Source organism: Symsagittifera roscoffensis, chromosome 7 (genome assembly GCF_963678635.1).
Source record: "Symsagittifera roscoffensis chromosome 7, txSymRosc1.1, whole genome shotgun sequence".
Taxonomy (NCBI): Eukaryota; Metazoa; Xenacoelomorpha; order Acoela; family Convolutidae; genus Symsagittifera; species Symsagittifera roscoffensis.
The window spans coordinates 49,784,399-49,805,491 of record NC_087068.1 but is presented as its reverse complement, the minus strand read 5'-3'; the positions used below and the strand labels follow the sequence as shown (position 1 = coordinate 49,805,491).

The 21,093-nt window shown below is 34.5% G+C and overlaps 1 long non-coding RNA gene across 1 annotated transcript; it reads right to left on the bottom strand.

Moving 5' to 3' along the window:
- Positions 1–1,825: 1,825 nt before the first annotated feature.
- On the bottom strand, positions 1,826–13,295 carry LOC134851655 (uncharacterized). The gene is made up of 3 exons (XR_010164248.1): positions 12,764–13,295; positions 4,573–4,694; positions 1,826–4,313 (listed from the first exon to the last, which is right to left on the bottom strand). It is a non-coding gene; the product is annotated as an uncharacterized LOC134851655 (long non-coding RNA).
- Between the last annotated feature and the right edge of the window lie 7,798 nt (positions 13,296–21,093).

Here is a 21,093-nt window from a genome sequence, read left to right as displayed (position 1 = left end):
TCTGAGCTCAATTTTAAAATCTATACGTAAAAGTACGTTCAAAATTAGATCAGAAGCATCAAAACTTTAGCCAAAATTATGAGATTGCTGCAATTTTTTTTCAAAACTTGAAAGTTTTGCAGTTTTTCCAATTACTTGAAATTTTTGCAATTTTTTCCAAATACTTGAAATTTTTGAAAATTTTTCTCAAAATTTTGACTTTTTTCCAAGTTTCAGTAGGTTTCAGCATAGATTCAGGTAGATAGAAAATAAGTTTATCCAATAAAATAGATCGAATTACACCAAATTTTATCGTGTTTTAAAGGTTTTTTTTTGAAAATTTTTGTGACAAAAACTCCCAGTTTTTGCATAAAAACTCTTACCATTGACTTATCATGTACCAAAAAACTAAGCGCATAACCTTAATTCCACAACCCACACGTAATTAACCAGTGATCATTTCTAATTAGATAACGCGCGCCAAAATTTTTGCGAAAAAATTAGACATTTCCACACAAAATCATAAACTCTATACCCTATCTTAATACATAGCTGGGTGACCCGTTGATCTATTCCCTATAATAATTCATGGGGGTCACCCTCCCCCCCCCCGACTTAACCTCCAACATCTACTACTAATAACAGAGAGTAACATGCCAAATATAAAATAAGATAAAATGATCGAGACAAAAAACTATAATTCAAGAACTTTTGTTATTAAAAGAGTGCAACATGCCAAATGTAAAGTAAAATGATGGAGAAAAAAAAATTCAGGAATTTTTCATTAAATTAGAGTAACATGCCAAATATAAAATCAAATGAATACTAATCATAGAAAACTTAGTCATCCTAAAAACTATACTTTTTAGATTATACTTTTATCATGAAATTGAGGCAAAATGACAGATATGATATAAAATGATCCACACAAGAACATAGTTTCATGGTAATTATAGACCCTTCCAGCAACTAGGGCAAAATGTGGCAAGCAATTTAGTAATCCAAAAAAGTCGACTGTCGGTATATTCAAAATCATCAAAACGTTTTTAGATGTCATCGAAATTTTTCAAAATGCCTAGTCAATTTTTTATGGATTTTTTTTTCAAAATATTCAAGAAGAAAATTAACGGCAAGGTTCAAAATTGAAGGATATTAAAACATTTCGATTCAAATTAAGTGTGAATATTCGTTACTAGATACCATAGAGAAGTACATAATCTCGAGAAACCTGTTTTGATATCAAAACAATATCTTAAAAACACACAAGCATTGGGTCCAGGCGTGTTTCGAAACAGCAATAATGATCATATCTTTTTAAGAAACAATCAAAATGATCACTTCTATAAAAGAGGTTCGATTTCATTCCGATTTGCTCATTTTTAATAAACAAAGCCACAAATATAGACAAGACTGCTCGTATCAGGGCGAAGCCCTGAATGTTCCGGCTGGCTTTTAAGTTTTTTGGAGCAGTAATAACGTTAAAAAATTAAATGAAACAAAACAAAATGAAAAAAAAAATTCTGAAATTTGAAATTTTTTAATGAAAATCATCCCCCACACGCCATATAAAGTACAAAAGGATAGAATTCGCTGCTTGTAACAAATTAATTATGGCAAATAAGCTTCTTTCAAACAATTTGGAACGATTTCTAAGACGGATTAACTCTCCGCTTACGCATTAATAGCGCGAAATTTATCGCGCGTCAATTGGCCCAAATCGGCCAAAATGGTAGTCTTTAAACCCCCGTAACTTTATGAAAAATGATCACAGGTGAAACATCTTTTCAAATTTGAGCTCAGAAGAACAATACCTCTCGAATGATATAAAAAAGTTCCATCGAAATTGGCTAGCTAAAAAGTTGAAATTTGTCTGAAGAAAAAAAAACCCACCCCGAGCACAAATATTCCGTTACTTTCGTATCGAAAGTCGGAACAATAACTGGGTTTATATATTTCTCCCAAGCTGGATTTTTTTTATAAATTTATAAATCTGATCCTGGCGTCTGGAAAGATTTCTCGCCAGAAGTTTTCAGCAATTTGTTTAGTAATCGGGCAGAATTTGTCATAGGCCAGGTGAATTCGACATAGCACTCGTGTCCTTGATATTGTATTGAAAAGCATGCTTATAAGGGGCTCATAGTTAGTCGGAGTGCTAACAGAATCTATAGTTATAAGCTTATTCATGCATGATTCTAGCCTGTGGAGATGAGTGAGCCGAACATCGGAGGTACTTTCATCAGATACACTTCCCAGCTTTTCAATTGTTTGTTGCAAGGACTTACTAACAAAATCGAGGCTTAATTGGTATGTTTCTTTTTTCAACTCAACTTCCTTGGATAAGGATCGCTCCGAAGATATTGGCGGTATGCCCAACGTTTTGACAACAGCTAGCTTCGATATTGATTCATCTAATAATTGGAGAAGCTCGTTTAGTTTCAGTTTTGCTCTCATCTCATCTGTTATAGATAGCCTTGATAAACCAAATTTTGACTTCTTAAGTTCTGATAGCATCCAGGAAATTGTTGGTTCCGATAAAATTGAGTTATAATGCAAAAAGTTTTTTGAGCAAACAATTTGACATTCCGTAAACTCAGTAGAAGCTATATCACCTAAATAATTGCCGTTTGAAAACAAAACTGATGGGTACTGCTGTGAATAAAACTGGATTTCTTCATCGCTGAAATCGTTGAATAAAATGCATGCCTCAATTGCATTTTTTTCACTCGTTTTTCCGCCCGAAGTAACAATTTCAGAGAAAACCCGAGGAACTACTTTTCTTTTCGTAAATTGTTTTAGTCGGTTGCCAGCGTCATAAATGTTAACGAGTACTTGAGGTCCGTGAATGAAGTGTCCGTAAGAAGGAATGTGAAAAAACGTCCTATGAAGTAAATTATCAGAGTAGGGGAAACGTTTTTGGAGCTTACTCAATCTTTTGTGCTCACTCAGTGTCATTAGCTGTGTTACAATATTGTGAGTGTTGCGGTATGTTTTTTCTAGCTTGATAAATTGAAACTCTTTCAAAAAATCGTTGGCTTGATGCTTACTGAAATTTTGTTGTAGAAAATCGGCCTGAGTTAAGTCAAATCCAACGCCATTTATTTTAGGAGCAGCTGTGATAAAATCTAATGACATCACTCCACTCTGAAAATCGTCAAGAAATAGATAGTGAAAACTATCAAAACTACGTGCCCTATCGAAAGCTGATTTCCCGTGGAAGATTTGCACTTGTGGAGTTAAATCGCATATCGCTGCTGACTCATCTGGCCGAGATGAATCTGACTCATCGCCTATCCAAAATTTGATTGAAGCAGATTTGAAAATATCTTCGTAATTGACTAATTTCTTACTGTGCTGGACATAAAATGCGATCTTGGACTCAGGTTTAGTGAGGGCTAGTCGGATAATCCTTGCTAGCAAAATCAAAGTTTTGCCAGAACCACTTGGACCACTTATGATCAAATGATCCGCTGTGCTCTCATACGCGTCCTTTTGCTCTGTAGTAATATACTTAAGGCCCAAACAGTCCTGGAATATGTTAATTCCTTCAACAAGGGGTAGCTCGCTAGTTTTCCAAACGTTTGGGTTGTTGGGTCGCTTTTCGGATCTAAAAGTGATCTCGCTGTCTCGCAGCTTTCGGTCAATTTCACGTACACACTCAGCCAGACTTACTTTGCTTTCATCTATACGTGTGCCTGTTTTTTCGTTGGCTAAAAGCCGAAGTAACACGCATTGTATTTTATCAATATCACCGCAAACTTTCTCCCTAGAGGAACTTGTTTTAATTTCACCGTTCCAAAATGAACTGAAATTTTTCAAGTGATCTTCGTATATCACAGAGAAATTTTCATTGACCGACTTTTCAATGGCAGAAGAGAGGTCTTCTTGACCAAAATTGGGAAACGCTACTATGTTGAACAATTTGATTGAAGATTGCGCTGCAGGATTGGTTTTTTCAGCAATTGCACGAACAAGTGTTTCAGCTCTTTGAAACTGCTCGTGAGCTTTCTTAACTGACTCATTTATGTTTCTTTGTTGTTTTATAGGATTTTTCACTTCAATAATAACAATGTAATCTGGTCCCATCACTACAAAATCATGCTCTCCTTCTGTTTTATTTGGTTTTTCACAGAGCATTTTTTTGGCTGATGAACAAGTTTCTGTGTTATGCTTTGAATCCCATATTCTGAATCGGAAATGAGTGTATGTTAGTCCATGCAACACTATGATTGGCTCGTCTAGCTTTTCAAGGGCTCGGTATACTTTCACTTCAGCTTCATAGTTTTGCTGTAGTTTCTCATCTTCGGCAATATTTGGATTGTCATTCACATCGCGGGCTTCAAAAATCCATCTTAACACTGTCTCTTTTCACATTTATCTTTTCATTTCTTTATTTTAATTTTTTTTTGTTATCAATAATATTTTCTTTAAATTTTCTCAATGATTTGAGTCAGAGCAAAGAGTCAATGATTTGTTTTTATAATCTAAAGGGATAAAATATTTACAAAAAAAGTACAATCCTTATTTCAGATTCTCAAAAAACATTTGTGTCTTAAGTAATTTAAGACTTATGTAAATTATAGTGCTAAGAAGAGCCTTCGTAAGCGTCAATTCTCTGTTGTGAAGGTGCAGGCGGAAACATCAACGGCCTGTCCTCTCCTTCGCAATACTTTTTGAACAGTTCTTGACCTTCAGATAGTAAATCCGAACAGACCAAGCTGAAATCAAAGACAACTTGGAACTAAATTTTTCAAGGATTGTAGTAACATTGTATATAATTTTGGCAAAAAAAGTATTTGTTCAAAAAAATCCGATTATAGAAAGGAATAAGAAATTTTGATTTCTACAATTGCGGTTTTTCCGATTCGCAGAATATCTTTATTTAAGACCAACTATCCACGAGGAAAAGGACCAGCATACGAGCTGTGCAGCTCATCACGGCGAGCCGCTCATGTGCCCCGGCTTAAGAACTACATGCATTTTTTTTGCAAACGCTATCTTTGAAACGCTATCCAGTTATGTATTCGGATAGTCCAATGGCACTATTTCCGCACACTACGGCCTTAGTTATATAGTTGAGCGAAGATGATTTTTTTTAAGGTTAGAACTTTGACGTGGTACCACATTTGCAGCAGTTGAATTCAACCAAGCTGTGGTAGATTTAAAGCTAGATGTTTGTCATGGCAGTGGCTCGATAACACGATCTGATGCGAATTGTTTTTCCATCAGCAAATAACGAAATATTTTTTATCCATCCTAAAGCTTAATTCGTGTAACTTGAGTTGCAAATTAAAAATGAATTGAGGAAAATTGAAACCACTAACAATTAACCATAGCAACTTTTTGTTAAAATTACAGGTGAGGGGTTAGAAACAGAAACATTTTTTTGAAGATTTTTTGATTTAAAAGTTTTTTCAGACTTGTTAACGAACAGACGGAAAAATTGAAAAAAGTTTCTGATCGGAAACTGTTCTGCTTTCCTTGGGTGGCCAATTTCTACATAGCTCTATGGAAAAAAGATGTTTGAATCATTTAAATTCCTGTAGGCAAATTAAATTGTTTTTATTGAGATATGGAATAAATTGTTTTAGGTTATGAAAGTTCAACTTATTTTGAACATGAATCATTTACAAGCTATATTCAAAGTTAAAAACTCGATACAGAAATTTTGAGTAATTCTTTGAGAGCAAAAAATTTAGTGAAATGAGTAAAGTAGTAAAAAAAAGAATAAGTACAATCTGCGTAGACTCCAATATGTTTCTTTTTTAATTTGCAAAGTTCTATTATTACTCAAACCTAACAAACCATTTTGGCACCAACTGTTTCGAAATAGCCAAATATAATTTAAAGTTATTCGATATTCAGTTCAGGTTTCTTACAAATTTCTGAGCATTCTGAAGGCTATTTTTTCACGTGTTTTCGACTTTGTTTCATTTCCAAAACTTTTTTGCAAGCATGTTCAAATTTCATAAAACAACGCTCCAAATAGCTTGAACAAAAAATATCGAACAGAGTGAACACTTCTTGTTTTTCCATAATATCAATCAGTATGTCCGAAAGTCACTTAAACATTGAGTTGCTCAATTGGTTTTTTTGAGTTTTTAAAATTTCAAAACTACGACTTGTATCTACATCCAAAAAAAATTTTCGTTTTTCATTTTATTAGTTAAAACTGTGTAAGAGTTTTTCTGAAAGACATCTTTAAAAATTAAAAATCATACCGAAATATCGGGAAGCTTTTGTCACTTTTCTGTCAGTTCCAGTTAAGTGAAATAAAGGTATTTAGATAAATTTTTTATTTCAAAATTGGGCGGATAAACGAAAAAATTGTGCAACTTTTTTCCGGATGAGTCATTCGGCCCAGAACTTGCGTACGAACATTTTAGAGAAAGAGTTCCAATCAATCTAAACGTGCCTGTACAAAACAGTCCAATACAAAACAGTCCAATACAAATCATTCAAAACGGAATTGTGTGAAAACGAACGAAAAAAGAGTCCGATACAAATCAGTCCGAAAAACAGCCCCAAGTAATAATTGTTTTAACAAGCTGGCAGGCCGAGAGTTGTCCTTTGTTGAACAAACATTTTGCCGGCGACCTTAAACCACACTGTTTTGTATTGGACTGTTTTTTCCTCCATTACGTGATTTTTCGAACTATTTTGTATTGGACTTTTGATAGGTAATTTTTTTGATAAATAACATTCATTAAATGTTCTCTGGGCGTTTGGAGGTAACTGGACCCTCCTTTACCTCCTTTGCTTTTAGCTTACTCAGCCAAAACTCATAAAAAGCATTGATTCGATTTAGCTGTTGAAATAGTTTTCTTTAATCAGGTAGAAGTTTTTTTCTTCAAAAATAAGTTGACTTTTTCGATTTTTACTTGATAGTTTTTTTTTACTATGATTGGAGAGTGTCAAATGTTTTTCATCACAAAACATAAAACCTCGTCTTTTTTAACAACTGCTTGTGATTGATTGAGTCGAAAGGTTTCTCTTATCACCGAAGCAAGATAACACTTAGCGTATTGTTTAATTGCTCCACGCGTATCAATTCTGTAATTTCTAAAGATGATTTCCCTTTGTTAAAATCTAATTTATACTGGGTTGTTCATTTAATTTATTTTCTTCAAAGCAGGAGAATATCCATTTGCAAGTTTTTTTTTCTGGAAAATTTGAGTAGTTGGTTTATAATACTCTTGATCTGCTTTGCGACTGAATTAATTAATGTTTTTTTAGCATTTTGTTAAATGTTTGACTGAAATAGATAATATTTTATGATTGGCAAGCATAATCTAAAAATTGTGTTCGAAATTTAATTTTGACAAAAAAGCTTTGTTCTAAGACTCCTCGTTTGTTTTTTTTTCATTAGTATTCTCAATCAAAAAAGATGCTGAATGCAAAACCTGGTCTTTTTTGAAATTAATGTTTTCTCATCTTAAAAGTTTCAGCAAGTTGTTTTGATGAGAACTCATTTATTGTCGCCGATTGATTATTCAAAAAAAATATATTGCTCTAACTCGATAAAGCGACTTGCAATAGTCAGTAATAGTTTCACTTTAAGCTGTTATTATTCCGTCTTTCGAACAAAAGTAACGGAATATAGACGCTCGGGGTGAGTTTTTGGTTTCTTCAGACAAATTTCAATTTTTTAACTAGCCATTTTGGACGGATTTTTTTAAATCATTCAAAAGTTATTGTTGTCCTGAGCTTTAATTTGAAAAGATATTTTAAATGTGATCATTTTCGTAAAGTTATGGGATTTTATTTTTTTTTCTGATTTTTAGAAAAATTTTATTCCTGAAATGAATATATCATTGGATTAATATACTTGAGCAAATTAATTAGAAACAAAATAAATTGGTTTCGAATGGTGCAAGGAAAAGTTTTTAGTTGCTTGTTCACAGTTGCCATCCTGTGTTTTTATCTTCAAACATCTCATATTCTTCGAAATATTATGCAAATGGTGTCGAAATTCTAATATCATAGGAGTCAGTTATGCGCTATGAAAGCCCCAGTTAACAGAGTGTGAATTTTTAGAATGCCATTCCAATTGTGTAACCGTCCTCAACGCCGAGGGATCGCCATTTGGATCTTGTGCCTCTGATGCAAATGTTGGTTGCTCTTAGTATAGCGAATGAAATTCTACATCTCACCCAGCACATGACATGACTATATGGGCGGTCCCATTTTGACGCCAGACCATCTGCTAGTCGTTTGAGGAAAAATGTGAACTCCGGTGCCAAAACACCATCTATTGAAGTGATAAGTGTAGTGAAAGACATGTGCTTTTCTTCACAAGCCGGTCCATACTTATTTTTCTTCTCAATCTGCAGTTTTCAGTACATTCATGGGATTGCGGTTTTGGTAAGACGGAGCGTCAGTGTCTGTAACACGGATGTCGAACGACGCAGCCGACTGTCTATCCCAAACCCCACGAGCTGAAAGATCTGCAATTAGTGCCGGGGTTCCATTTTCTATATCTGGTTCTTTTACGACAGGTTCTCTTTTCCCATCTTTCCACAAAATTGAAGCAAGATCGCACACTGCGTCTCTTATTTCGTTGTGTCGTAGTGTTACCAGTCCGCCCTTCTCGCAAGAAAGTGCATGCTGTAAGTCAAAATCTTGTTGACATCCATCGCATCTCGAGAAAGAACGTTTGAGTTGTTTTCTGTACCTGACACATAGAGCGTCTCTGAACTCTGTCGCTGACAAATCAAAATTATCTTTCAACAAGGACAGCGAAGTTAGCCACAAGGAACAGTTGTTGTCGATTATTCTCCGGATCGCTCGTTTCTGATCTGCTGGTAAAACTGCAAGCAATTCATCGAGTTTATCTTTGTCCACAGCATTTTGTTTCTCCTCGTGATTTTTTCTTGCTTCTCTCATCTTTGTTTTGTGTAGAGTTTGTTCGAAATCAACTTGGTGAAGGATCGAACTCACGAGACAGTCGGTTGCTTCACGTGAAGTGGAAAATGCTAGTTCGGCACCTTCTATTTGATTTCGTACACCTAGTCCCCCTCTTTCGACAGGAAGTGAATACAAAACACGATCTGAGTGTGTGACACTAGAAGTTCCTAGTAAGCTTGGCAAAAAGTTTTCCTCCAACATCTTCTCGAGAGGAGCAAACAGCTGCGACGTATCTTTGACTACTCTCTAGACAAAATTCCATTCGCATTGCAGTGATCTTGTTAATCCAACTAAAGCAGCTTGAGGTTCTTTTTCTGCCACTTTGGACAACTCGCTAAGACAATCCAACCATTCTTGGACCTTTTTTGTAGTGAAACGAAATTTGCCTTCATCAGAGCCAATAAATCTGCCCAAAAATCTTCTACCTTCAACTATTCTGATGCCGAACCTGTCAAACAATTGATGAGATTTTTCAACAAAATGTGGGTGAACAACCAAATAACTTTTGCTTGGCTCGGGGTAATAGCCATACTTCGGACCTTTTTCAGTCAAAGATGACAACCAATCAACCAGGTTTTCTAGTGCGCCAAGAGCTCCCGAATCATCTGCATACCATGTTTGTAAATACTTATCTCGGTCTTTGAGTGATTCAATCAATGGCATCAATGAAACCCCATAGAATAACATCGCTAGTGGATCACCCTGTGTAGTGCCTTCACTACTGAAAAGAAGTTCTGTCGTTTCTGCAACGATTAGCGGCGCATACCCTCTATATGTGTTGAATAGAAATCGTGAGCACCTTGGCCAAAGTATTCTAGCATTCCATAGAGCCGTTTCCCTGTTCAATGCATTGAATGCATTTGAGGCATCCATCAATAGAAGACCATGTCCGTCCTCTTTGGTGCTATTAAACAACTCCTCCACTGCGTGTACAGCTCCTTCTATTCCTGCTTTCACACCACAAGCTAGTTGTTGAGATCCACGGGTTTCTTCGAGATCTTTTTCGGTCGCTTCGGCCATACATTTACACATTACTCTTTGCAAACAATCACCTATGCCAGTGGGTCTAACTCCGGGGCACTTGTCCAAAGCAATCAGACAACCTGACATCAATGCTCGTATTTAGTTCTATGGAATAATTTCGTTAGCTATCTTTGTGATCAGCGCTGCCACTTCGTCTCTCAAAGCCGAACTGTGTCCTCCAAATCCAAGAAATGCGTCTTTCCACCGTGCATTGTCCTCGCAAATTTTTCTATATAAGAAGAAGTGATGGTTACTGTTTCTAACTCAGGCAAGCTGTCTACTTGTATTCTTGCTTCTTCTTTTGACTGTTTTGCTACGGGATGCTTTTCTTTCAGAATGTCAATGACTAATTTTCTTGTTTTTGTTGTGGAATCAATAACTTCGTCATTTGGATGGAGCAGAACTCCGCCAGATCTGCTTGTCAGCCAACGCATGGCAGACAGAACTTTCCCTTCCATCATCATTCGTGCAAAAACCACTGGGGTGTGCTCGTCTTCAGATCTGTTTTTTTTTTCCTAGGTTTCCTCGGTTGTTTTTGTGAACATCGTTTGGCTTCTTGTAATAGAATATTGAACTTACTATTTTCCCAGTCTTCAAGTCGTCTTCCTATCAAAGCTCTCACATCACGTGTGGTTTTTATCATTGGGTCCCGCTGTAAGATTAATCGGCTGAATACAAGAAGTCGTTCTGAACATACGTTTTGGTTCAATCGGTAGACTTCTTTCGTTAAAAGATCAACGTATTTACGGCCAATGTTTCCTCCCGGGACTTAATACAGTTTGCCTTGGAGGTTCACACTCACAGTTCATCTGTTCCCCCATTCAGTTTCTTGAACTTCCTTAGATATGTCGAGAGACCCTCCAAAGGCGTTGAACAAACAGTTTGTGACGTTTTCTGTAATGGGTTCGACAGGATAATGGTCTTGCTCACTGAGGGTCATAACACGAAGCTGTTGAGTCGCCCCAGTATGTTGTTCTTCATTTTCTATTTTGTCTACGGTTTCGTTGTATGAATCCTCTTGTTCATCGTCACTAACTCTCTGCGACGCTGAAACGGTGTCCTTCTTTGGATTTTCTTCCGAGTGATCACGAAAACCAAAATAAGACGGCGGTCTTATCGCTCTGTCGCTTCTCCTCATCATTTCGTGTCGGGGTCGGCAAACTACTCAATAGTTGCAATAGTTGCAATAGTTGCAATAATTACAATAGTTGCAATAGTTGCGATAGTTGCTATTGTTGTAATAGTTGCAATAGTTGCAATAGTTGCAATTGTTGCAATTGTTGCAATAGTTGCCATAGTTGCAATAGTTGCAATAGATGTCAATGTTGTTGTGGTTGTTGTTGTTTTTTTCCTTGTCTTTTCTTGTTTAACAAGACACGTGCTAAGACATTTAGGTAACTTATTCAGAAATTTCGTGTTTGTAATTAAATTTCGTGTTTCGTGTTTAAAGATTGCCATTTTGGCCAATTTGGGTGAATTAACGCGCTCTTTTAATATATATATTTCGCTCTTTGAACGCGTAAGCGGAGATTTAATCTGTCTTAGAAGTCAATCCAAATTGGTTGAACGAGGCGTATTTGCCATAATTGATTTGTTAAAAGAAGCGAAATCTATCCCTTTGTACTTTAGATGGCGTATGGCGGGACAATTATAAAATGTGGAAGCAAACTTCAAACGCGGCAATGGCAAATAGCGACCGCTTCAATTTAAAACGCTGGTTATTGTGCGCGTTAATCTTTATTTTGCCGCTAATTTAGACTGTTGTGTTTTTGAAGTTGATAGTTATGTTGACAAATCGTGAGATAATTGACTTAATTGGTAAAGCTTGACCCCAGACTGAGCGTCTTTTTGAGTCTGTCAATCAACCATTCATCGCTTTATTAAGTTGGTCTGCTAAAAGACTCATTTTTCACTTTTTATGCTAAAAGATTGGTCTGCTAAATGATCGGTCCCCCCATGAAAAATTAGCAATAAGGTATGCGTAAATAGAGTCGCTATCGGTTAGCCAGGTTTTACAAGCGCAGTTACAATTGGATTCTCGTTAAGATTCTCTAGTAAAAAACTAAAAATTCAAGATGGCGGAATTGTTAAAACTGTGCCTTCAAGGTTTTTTATAGCCGTATTGCAGCGTCCCATCTTGTTCTTATCAAAACTAAATTTGTCATTGTCATTTTTTTCCATTTTTTTGTTTTATTTGTTTTTCTTCTTTTTTTTGGGAAATTGCTAATTTTTTCATCCATAAAAAATAATGCAAAAATTTTGATGATTCTCTTAAAAAACGTTTGTTTTATTTGTCTGGAGATGTATTGAGACGCTTCAAAAAGAACATCTCTTTACTCTCAGAATTGAGTTTCTGGTTCCTTTGTACTAAAGTAGAGTTGTTTTCAAGGTTTTAGTGATTTGAATAATGATGCGCATCCTTTTCAAAAGCAAGTTTTTTGCAATTATTAAACGCTTGAAACGAACTTACGACAAACGATTCGAGTTTTTTTGCAGAATTTCACATAAAAAATGAGGCTTCTTGTTATTCAACCTTTGATTTCAGCATATTGCGTCAATTCACTATTCGCAGAAGAAGAACGTTCTTTTCTGCTGATGCCACTAATTTAAAACGAATTTCTTAGACTAGGGGTCATAAAATATTGTTGTAGATCGAGTTTCCCCCCACGTTTTATAAATTTTAATATCACCGCTGGTGAATATATTTTTCCAGTACGCAAAAAGTTTTTGAACTACTCGGTAATTTTTCATTTTGCAAAAAATTTCCTCAAAACGATCAAACTTGAACTGACAGTGGTAATTCACTGTTTTGCGGGGTCAAAATTTCTGTAAATATACAATATAACGATGCACATACCTTTCTAGTTGCAAAACTCTTCGCTGCAAATCCTTCAAATTCTTGATAAGATGCTCGAATAATAATTTAATGTTTACATCAGTAATTTTTTCAAGCGTTGGGGAAAAATCCATTACTCAATTATTCAGGTTCTTCGGCCAACGAAAACTTTTTGTTCGCAGAATTAAGAAATGCTACCGGTTTGTTCCACAATTGAGGTCGAATGTCCTCAAGATGTCTTCAAATGTGATCTGGCGTCAACAAAACACAAAGAGAAAATAAAAATGGGAATGTAGGTTCTGCCAAAATGGGTAAAATCAGAAATGACCAATGTTTTCTTGGGACTTAGCTTGTGACTAGCTTGTGTCCACAGCAATTTGACTAGCAGTGACTAAAACTCGTTGTGACACATCAGCAGTGTTTTTATTTAGCGTCTCGAATGAAACTGATGAATGCTTTTTGCTTGTTACCTCAGCAACTTGTTATAGCTTGTGACTACAGCGATTTGACTATACCAGTGACTACGAAAGCTTGTGACTTTAGTTGTGTGTTATTTAGATTTTTTGAATAGAATGATATAATTTAGCTTATAGAATTATACATTGTTAGCTTACGGTATACGTAAAATTCTACAATCTGCGACGTGTGTTTTAAAACGTTAATACGACAAAACACATCAGTAATGCGGTCATTTTCATATATTGGTTTCAAGTTCTGTCCCGTCTAAAAAAAGTTCACGCGTAGTATTCAAGTAAAAAATGAAACAAGACTGCTCGTATCAGGGCCAAGCCCTGAATGTTCCGACTGTCTTCCCGAGTTGACCAAAATGCTTATCATACAATTCTCATAAATGGGAATTTTCTTTTCATGCAATTCCATACAATTCCATACGTACAGGAAATTGTATAAAATCTCTATAATAAACATTTTCCCATAAATGGAAATTGTATGATAGGGGTTTTCTCCATAAGCCAAAAAATTGATTTTTAATGCTACATTTATTTTCTGACAAATTTTATTGTTGTCTTTGCAGCCGAGCACAAGTGACAAAGACCTTGGTTACTCAAAGCTTCAAAGAAAGGCTAGACGGTCTTGCATTTACAATGCACGAAAGCGACCTGAAAGGTCTTCGAGCTGCTTTTCACAAATTATATAACAAAAGTGTAACAAACTTTTAATTTTTGCAAATTTGTTCAATGATGATTATTTTAAATTTTTGAGTTTTCAAATTCTCAGACATTGATCAAGGCATACAAAAACAGGTTCTACAAATGAAATAGGAATTTTCAGTGTTTTTGAAAAAAAATTAAGTGAAAAGAAAAAAAGCCATTATTATCGTATCAAGGACTACGTTATGTAGGCAAATTTTTTTTTGGAAAATATTTGTTTGCGTACGAATTAGATTTGCTGTTGAAAAAAAAATTTGAGGTAAGTTTTCAAAAATACTACTGAAATATTTTTGTGTCGCATATGGAAATTGTATGGTAAGCATTTTTTTCAAAGAAATTTCAAATCAGTTTTTTTGCCACCAATCTGTCCAACTGTTCTCAAAAAGCCGCAGAAATAGTTTTACTTTTTCTATTGTTTTTCGAAAATGTTTGAAAATTGTATGACAAGCATTTTCTCCATACACTTGATGTATGTAATTGTATGATAATGATTTTTGTTGTATGGAATTGTATGATAAGCAGTTTCGGTGCATGGGGGTCAACCCGGGTTTTAAGGTTAAAGGAGAAGTAACAAGACTGCTCGTATCAAGACGAGGCCTTGAATGTTCCGACTGCCTAATAAGGTTTATGGAGCAGTAATCACATTAAAAAAATTAACTGTAAAAAAAATAAAATGAATGTTTTTTTTCTAAAGTTTGAAGTTTTTTATGAAAGTCATCCCACCACACGCCATATAAAGTACAAAAAGATATATTTCGCTCCTTGTAACAAATCAAATATGTTAAATAGGTTCTTTTAACCAATTTGGAACGATTTCTAAGACGGATTAAACCTCCCCTTACGCGTTAAGAGCGCAAAATATATAGCTCGTTAATTGTCCCAAATTGGTCAAAATGGCAATCTTTAAACCCCCATAGTTTTACAAAAAATAATCACAGATAAAATATCCTTTCGAATTCAAGCTCAGGACAACAATACTTTTCGAGTGATAAGAAAAGTTTTGTCGAAAATGGCTAGCTAAAAAGTCGAAATTTGACTGAAGAAAAAAAATCCACCCCGAGCACTAATATTTCGTTACTTTCCTATCGAAAGTCGGAACAATAATAAAATGCGTTATTGCCGCATTTCTCTCAATGCTCAAAATCTCGTTCGAGACAACAAAGTTTTGATTGCAGATTGGCATTTGACACAATCTCAGAACCGATTTATTTCTTGTCCAGAATGTATCTACTGATAATACAGTTCGATGATTTTTTACCAGTATGAGCACCGAAGTGTGTTGCTATCATTTTTTGACAATTGTTTGTACGGGATGAAAAATTGATCTTTGAGAAGAGGCTTTTTGGTTGGAAGTAAAACGTTTCAAAGAACTGCTGGAAACAATTCACAAACGCTGTAAAATCTACAAGAAATTTTTTATATATTAAGCGTTTTTTGTGTCTAATCAAATGTTCTATTAACCTATGTAGGCATGTACAGTTAATGTACAATTGCTTAAAAGAATAAAACAAGTAAAATAAAGTGTGAAATTAAAACGTTCTAAGCTAAAACTAGATCCAACCCACAATAATCGTCCGATGGTCGAATCATGCAAAGTTAACAGGTATTCAAGTTAACAGACATAAAACAAATCACAACATTTCCCACCCGGAAAAAGTTTAAAGTTTCAAATTAACTGAAACTGCTTTTATATACACCCATTTCCCCCTTCAAAGTAGGAACAAAATTTTATAAACTGCGCCAAACAATAGTACAGCAAGCAAAACGGAAGGAAATTTAAAAAGGGTGACAATACAGAATTTACCGTTATACAATAATAAAAAACTAAATGAAGTTTCACTAATCTACGAGATGTACAATTAACATGTAAAAATTATCTACATTAAAGAAGATCAGTTAAAATTTGTAACTGTAAAAGTGAAAACAACTGAGAAAAGAATTGAAAAAAAGTTGACAGTTTTTAATTAAATCTTGCATCGAAATCCTCTTGTCTGTATTTCAAATTCAATTGTAGAGGATATATCACTGGTTCATTCTATATTGTCAGTTATGTCGTATGTTGTAGATCGGGGTGAAGAGGAGGATCCGAAGGATGTATTTTTCAAGATTGTCTGAATCGGGATGTGTCTTGCTCGTCCCGATGTGACAGATTTCTCTGACGACCAGGATAAGGTAGTTTCTGCCACGAGAGTGGTTTTTAGAGGTACCTCCTTGAGTGGTGTAAGGAGGTCTGCTGGTGAAGTGACGATGAAAATAGCCCTCGGTGAGTTAAGAGTGTCGTCTTGTAGCGTAAAAACTTCAGTGGTCGAGTCTTCCTTTTCTAGAACGATGTCGATGTATCTTCGTTCTCCGTAGAATTTCGGGAAACCCCGTTTCTGCGAGGTCTAGACGTCCTCGGTTGTTGTTCCACTGGGAAAATTCTTCTGGGGGTACAGTCCGACAGAATTGGGTTCGATTCAGAACCCTCTATTGTCGCTGCGTCTGGCTCGTTTACGACTGCAGGGTGTTTTGTCGATCCAGTGAGGTTAGGCCTTGTTGATTGAGTCTGGTCGTCACCTGTAAAACCTTATCTTTTGTTAGATCGCGAGTCGGATTGTTGGCTGAGCGGCACAATTTTATTTGTCGTATCGTCAAAATCTTAAAAAACCATTATTTGATACATATTGATGAAAACTGAGTAAACCAGATTTCCAAAACTAAGATTTTACTACAGAATTGTTTTTCCCCAAGTAAAATTTTTCAAACTATTGTATGAAGTCTTATCATTATTTCAATTAATTGTGAAAGTTATTTCAATAGCAATTGCTCATACTTTCGTTTTTTTCAATTTAAGATCTGTTAATCCATAATGGAAAAGATGGTAGTTTTGGTATTTTAGCAAACTTTTACAAAACCACAAACCTTTTGAATAAAAAACGAAAGAACTTTTTTTAGAATTCTTCTAGTTTAGAAATACATTTTCAAAAGCAGAGCCGGACTATAGACCACTTCACTAAAGTCGTTACTTTTCTAATTTTTACACCTATACTGCATATCATTGAAAAATTATTTCAGATTTATGGTAGAGCTCAGGAATGATTGTGTGGTTGAGTTATGTGCAAAGTAACTGAGGACTCATTTTAATAAAGCTGACTGGAAAAGAATTTTTGGTTAAGAATTTGAAAAAAAAAGATAAAAAAACGTTAAAAAACAATTATTTGATACAAAATTGATGAAAACTGAGTAGACTAGATTTCCACCAAAACTAAGAAATTACTACAGAATTGTTTTTCCCCAAGTAACACTCTTCAAACTATTGTATGAAGTCTTATCATTATTTCAAGTAATTGTGAAAATTATTTCAAGAGCAATTGCTTATAGTTTCGCTTTTTTTTCAATTTCAGGTCTGTTAATCAATAATGGAAAAGATGGTAGTTTTGGTATTTTAGCAAACTTTTACAAAACCACAAACCTTTTGAATAAAAAACAAAAGCACTTTTTTTAGAATTCTTCTAGTTTAGAAACACCTTTTCAAAAGCAGAGCCGGACTATAGACCACTTCACTAAAGTCGTTACTTTTCTAATTTTTACACCTATACTGCATATCATTGAAAAATTATTTCAGATCTATGGTAGGTCTCACGAATCATTGTGTCGTTGAGTTATTGAGTTATGTGCAAAGTAACTGAGGATTCATTTTAGTAAAGCTAACTGGAATAGAATTTTTGGTTAAGAGTTTGAAAAAAAAAGATTAAAAAATCTTAAAAAACAATTATTTGATAATAAAAATTGATGAAAACTGAGTAGACTAGATTTCCAAAACTAAGATTTTACTACAGAATTGGTTTTCCCCAAGAAAAATTTTTTAAACTATTTTATGAAGTCTTATCATTATTTCAAGTAATTGTGAAAGTTATTTCAATAACAATTGCTTATAGTTTCGTTTTTTTTTTTACAATTTAAGATCTGTTAATCAATAATGGAAAAGATGGTAGTTTTGGTATTTTAGCAAACTTTTACAAAACCACAAACCTTTTGAATAAAAAACATCAGGTTAAAACTCTTTGAAATTGAACAACTGCTTACGATTGGCATTTTTTTTGTTCAAACCAGCCAATATAGGAATACTGGATCAATGCTAAAACTTCTATTTCGCTGCGTAATCTAAAAATAAAAACCGATCACATTTTTTCGCCTTTTCCGTTTTTTTAACTGAGTAGCCAAAATTGGCTTTTTTAGCAACTGAATTTGAATTGAACTGAAGAACAGCATAAATAATTCAAAGGAAATACTAATTGCAAGACAGTTTATGATGCATCCCTCTAGTTATTGGATAAATTTAGGAGTTTTGCTTGAAAAAAGTCATCAAGACTTGTGTAAGTGAAAATTAGCTTGTTTCCTTACAATCAATGTCAATTGATCAATTGATCAATTAAATGTTTCTAATAAAACAAAACACACATGTTAGTAGTAGTAGTTGGGGCTGAAATGCGCGAGGGGGTGCTTGGAAGACCCCATGTTTTAACATACGTTATAGGTTTCCGGTCTTCCATGATATGTATTAACATTGAATTTAGGGTATACAATGTATAAAAGTAAGGAAGACTTGGTAAGGTTTCATTGTTTGTGTAGTGGTAAGAGAAGCTTAAGAAAAATGGTGTTTGTTTGGATTTCGTGTGGAAATCTCCTGTTTTTTGCAAAAAATGGGCTTGTTATTTTATTAGTGAGTATAATTGGTTTAAAACTTGTGCCCTATAGAATGAAGGTATTATTTCATGTTTTTTGGTTCATGGTAACACGATAATATTCAACATTATTCAAGCTATGACTTAATTTATGTGATACTCTAATGCTCGACTTAGCTTAAAACTGCTGAAATTTAAAAAAAACAAGTGTTCTGAGAAAAAAGATGGAATTACAAAGAAAACTTTTAAGTCACTGCATCATAGTAAAAATTTATTGCAAAATTTTACACTTGCAAATAAACGCATTTACTTTAAGTTACTTATAAAATTCAAAACTTGCTAATTATGAGTCTCATTCAGTTTCTTTGGTAGAAATAAAAAAAAATTTCTGAATATTTTTCATAGAATTGACACAGATTGTCAATTTTTTGTAAGTTTCTCGAAACCTTCCGGCAATACCTTTTTTGTTAGGAAGGAATAAATCGTTTTTTTTTACCTTAAGAATTGACAAAGGAGTGGCTTTGGCTTTTTTCCAGTCGAGCTCTCATGATCCAGTGTTCCCCTCTATTTTGATTGGAGCTGAGTTGATGATTGCAAAAGTGTATTTTGTTAGCTGAGGTACTTTATCAGAGGGGTAAAATCACATGTACTTGAACCTGAGCTCAGAAGTTCTTGTGATAATTTGCACTAGTGAAAAATTATTCATCTGTGCAATTATTAGCTAATTTATATCTAAAAACAAAAATAATGATAGTTTGATAGCGCAATTCAGGATTACAAATCAAATCAGTACAAAGACTATACAGGCATAAAACCCAAAAAAACTACAATATTTTAATAGGAACTTGAGAAGTTAAAAAAAAAATTAAACAATTCAGTGACTAATCCGAATTTTTCAACTGGAACAATTAATAGTATTTCTCCCAAGACTATCACTTCCATTACTTGCTCCAAGGGAAATTGGAAAAACGTTTCTAATCTCAAGCTTTCTCCAGTAAGTTCTGGATAATGCAACTGTTCAGCTGGATCCTGTAGTGCGTCACAAGCAAGACTATAGTGACTCTGAAAGTCCTCCAGAGGAAAGTCGTGGCTAAACTGAATTGCTTTCATTGTTGTAACAGAGGGGCGAATAGGATAAGTTCTGTACAATGAAACAATTGCTCCTCCGACCCGAATAATTCTGAATTCTTATATATGAAATTGTTGATATTTGAAAGGACTTTCATCAAATTATCCGGCAACAGAATAGAATTATAAAAGTTCTCACTAAAGTTTTCTTCTAATTTTGTAGAGCAGGTTCTCTTTTTAGTTTCCATTGCGAGTATTGATGATTAGGTTCAGCTACTAAAACTTCTTTCGAACAGCGATCAATCAAGAATATTCAGACTAACGTTTGGATTATCAGACAGCATGTAAAAGTTAGATATAGCGCGAATTAGTTTGATTCGATTTTTGGGATTTAGCAGTAAAAATTTTTCGCAAGTAAGCAAATCAATGGTGAGATTTCCATAGAATAGAAAAGTTAACTTTGTTCCTAAGTAATTTGCTCTATCAATGAACAGATGCATATCAATTGAATGAGGATTTCCTCAAAACTGAATCCTTGACAAGCAAGTGTTCCTCTTTTACTCACTGCCGACGAGTTGAATTTGTTTGATATTTGTGCTTTTTGAGGAGATAAACCACTGGCGTTGTACAAAATTGTATTTTTTAAATAAAATTCAAAATTGAAGATTAGAGAACAATGTGGATTGCTCACATAAATTAGGTAAGGTTCTGCTTCCTTTTTTTCTGAAAGCATAAAGCAACCCTCCCTTGATCAATTGAAGCTTCATAATTGGATGGATATCACCTATATCCAAGTGGAGATTTCGATCCGTTTCAAATTCAAACTCAATACTGCTTTCATTTAGAGAAGTACTGGGGAAAACTTCTTGCCTGTAAGATAAAATAATTGTTTCTAAAACTGGACTTCATCAAAAATCTCCGATTATGAATTCGAAAAAACTCCGTACCAAAAAAGGCTATACTGATACAAACTCATTATATGTTGTCAAAAACGTCTTTGTAAGAGCAATTGTTTTTTGACTGTTTCTGGATGAATTTTTTGAGAAATGCATCTAATTCTACTAGTTCTAAGCATGGATTTTTTTTCCACCTCCCACCTATTTCCAAATTGTTTTTGTTCCCACATATTTTGCAATTGTACTGAGTTTTTTGCGTCCTATAACAATTTTCACAATCTCTGGAGCGGCAAATTCAAACATATCTGCTCTAATTATTTTTGCAGCTGGGATTATATATTTTTTTAAGAAAGGGGACTGCAGTTTTTCCAAGAATTTGCGCAAGAGCACCAAAAGCTCTTATACGGTGTCTTGCTTGTTCTCAAAAAATGGGAAAATTGGTTGAGTTTTGAGCAACTATTTGGTATGAAGTATTACTCAAAAAAGATCATTCGAAATTTTGCGGAACAAGAAAGCAATTCTTGAAAATCCTACGTTTACAAAAAGACTTTTTT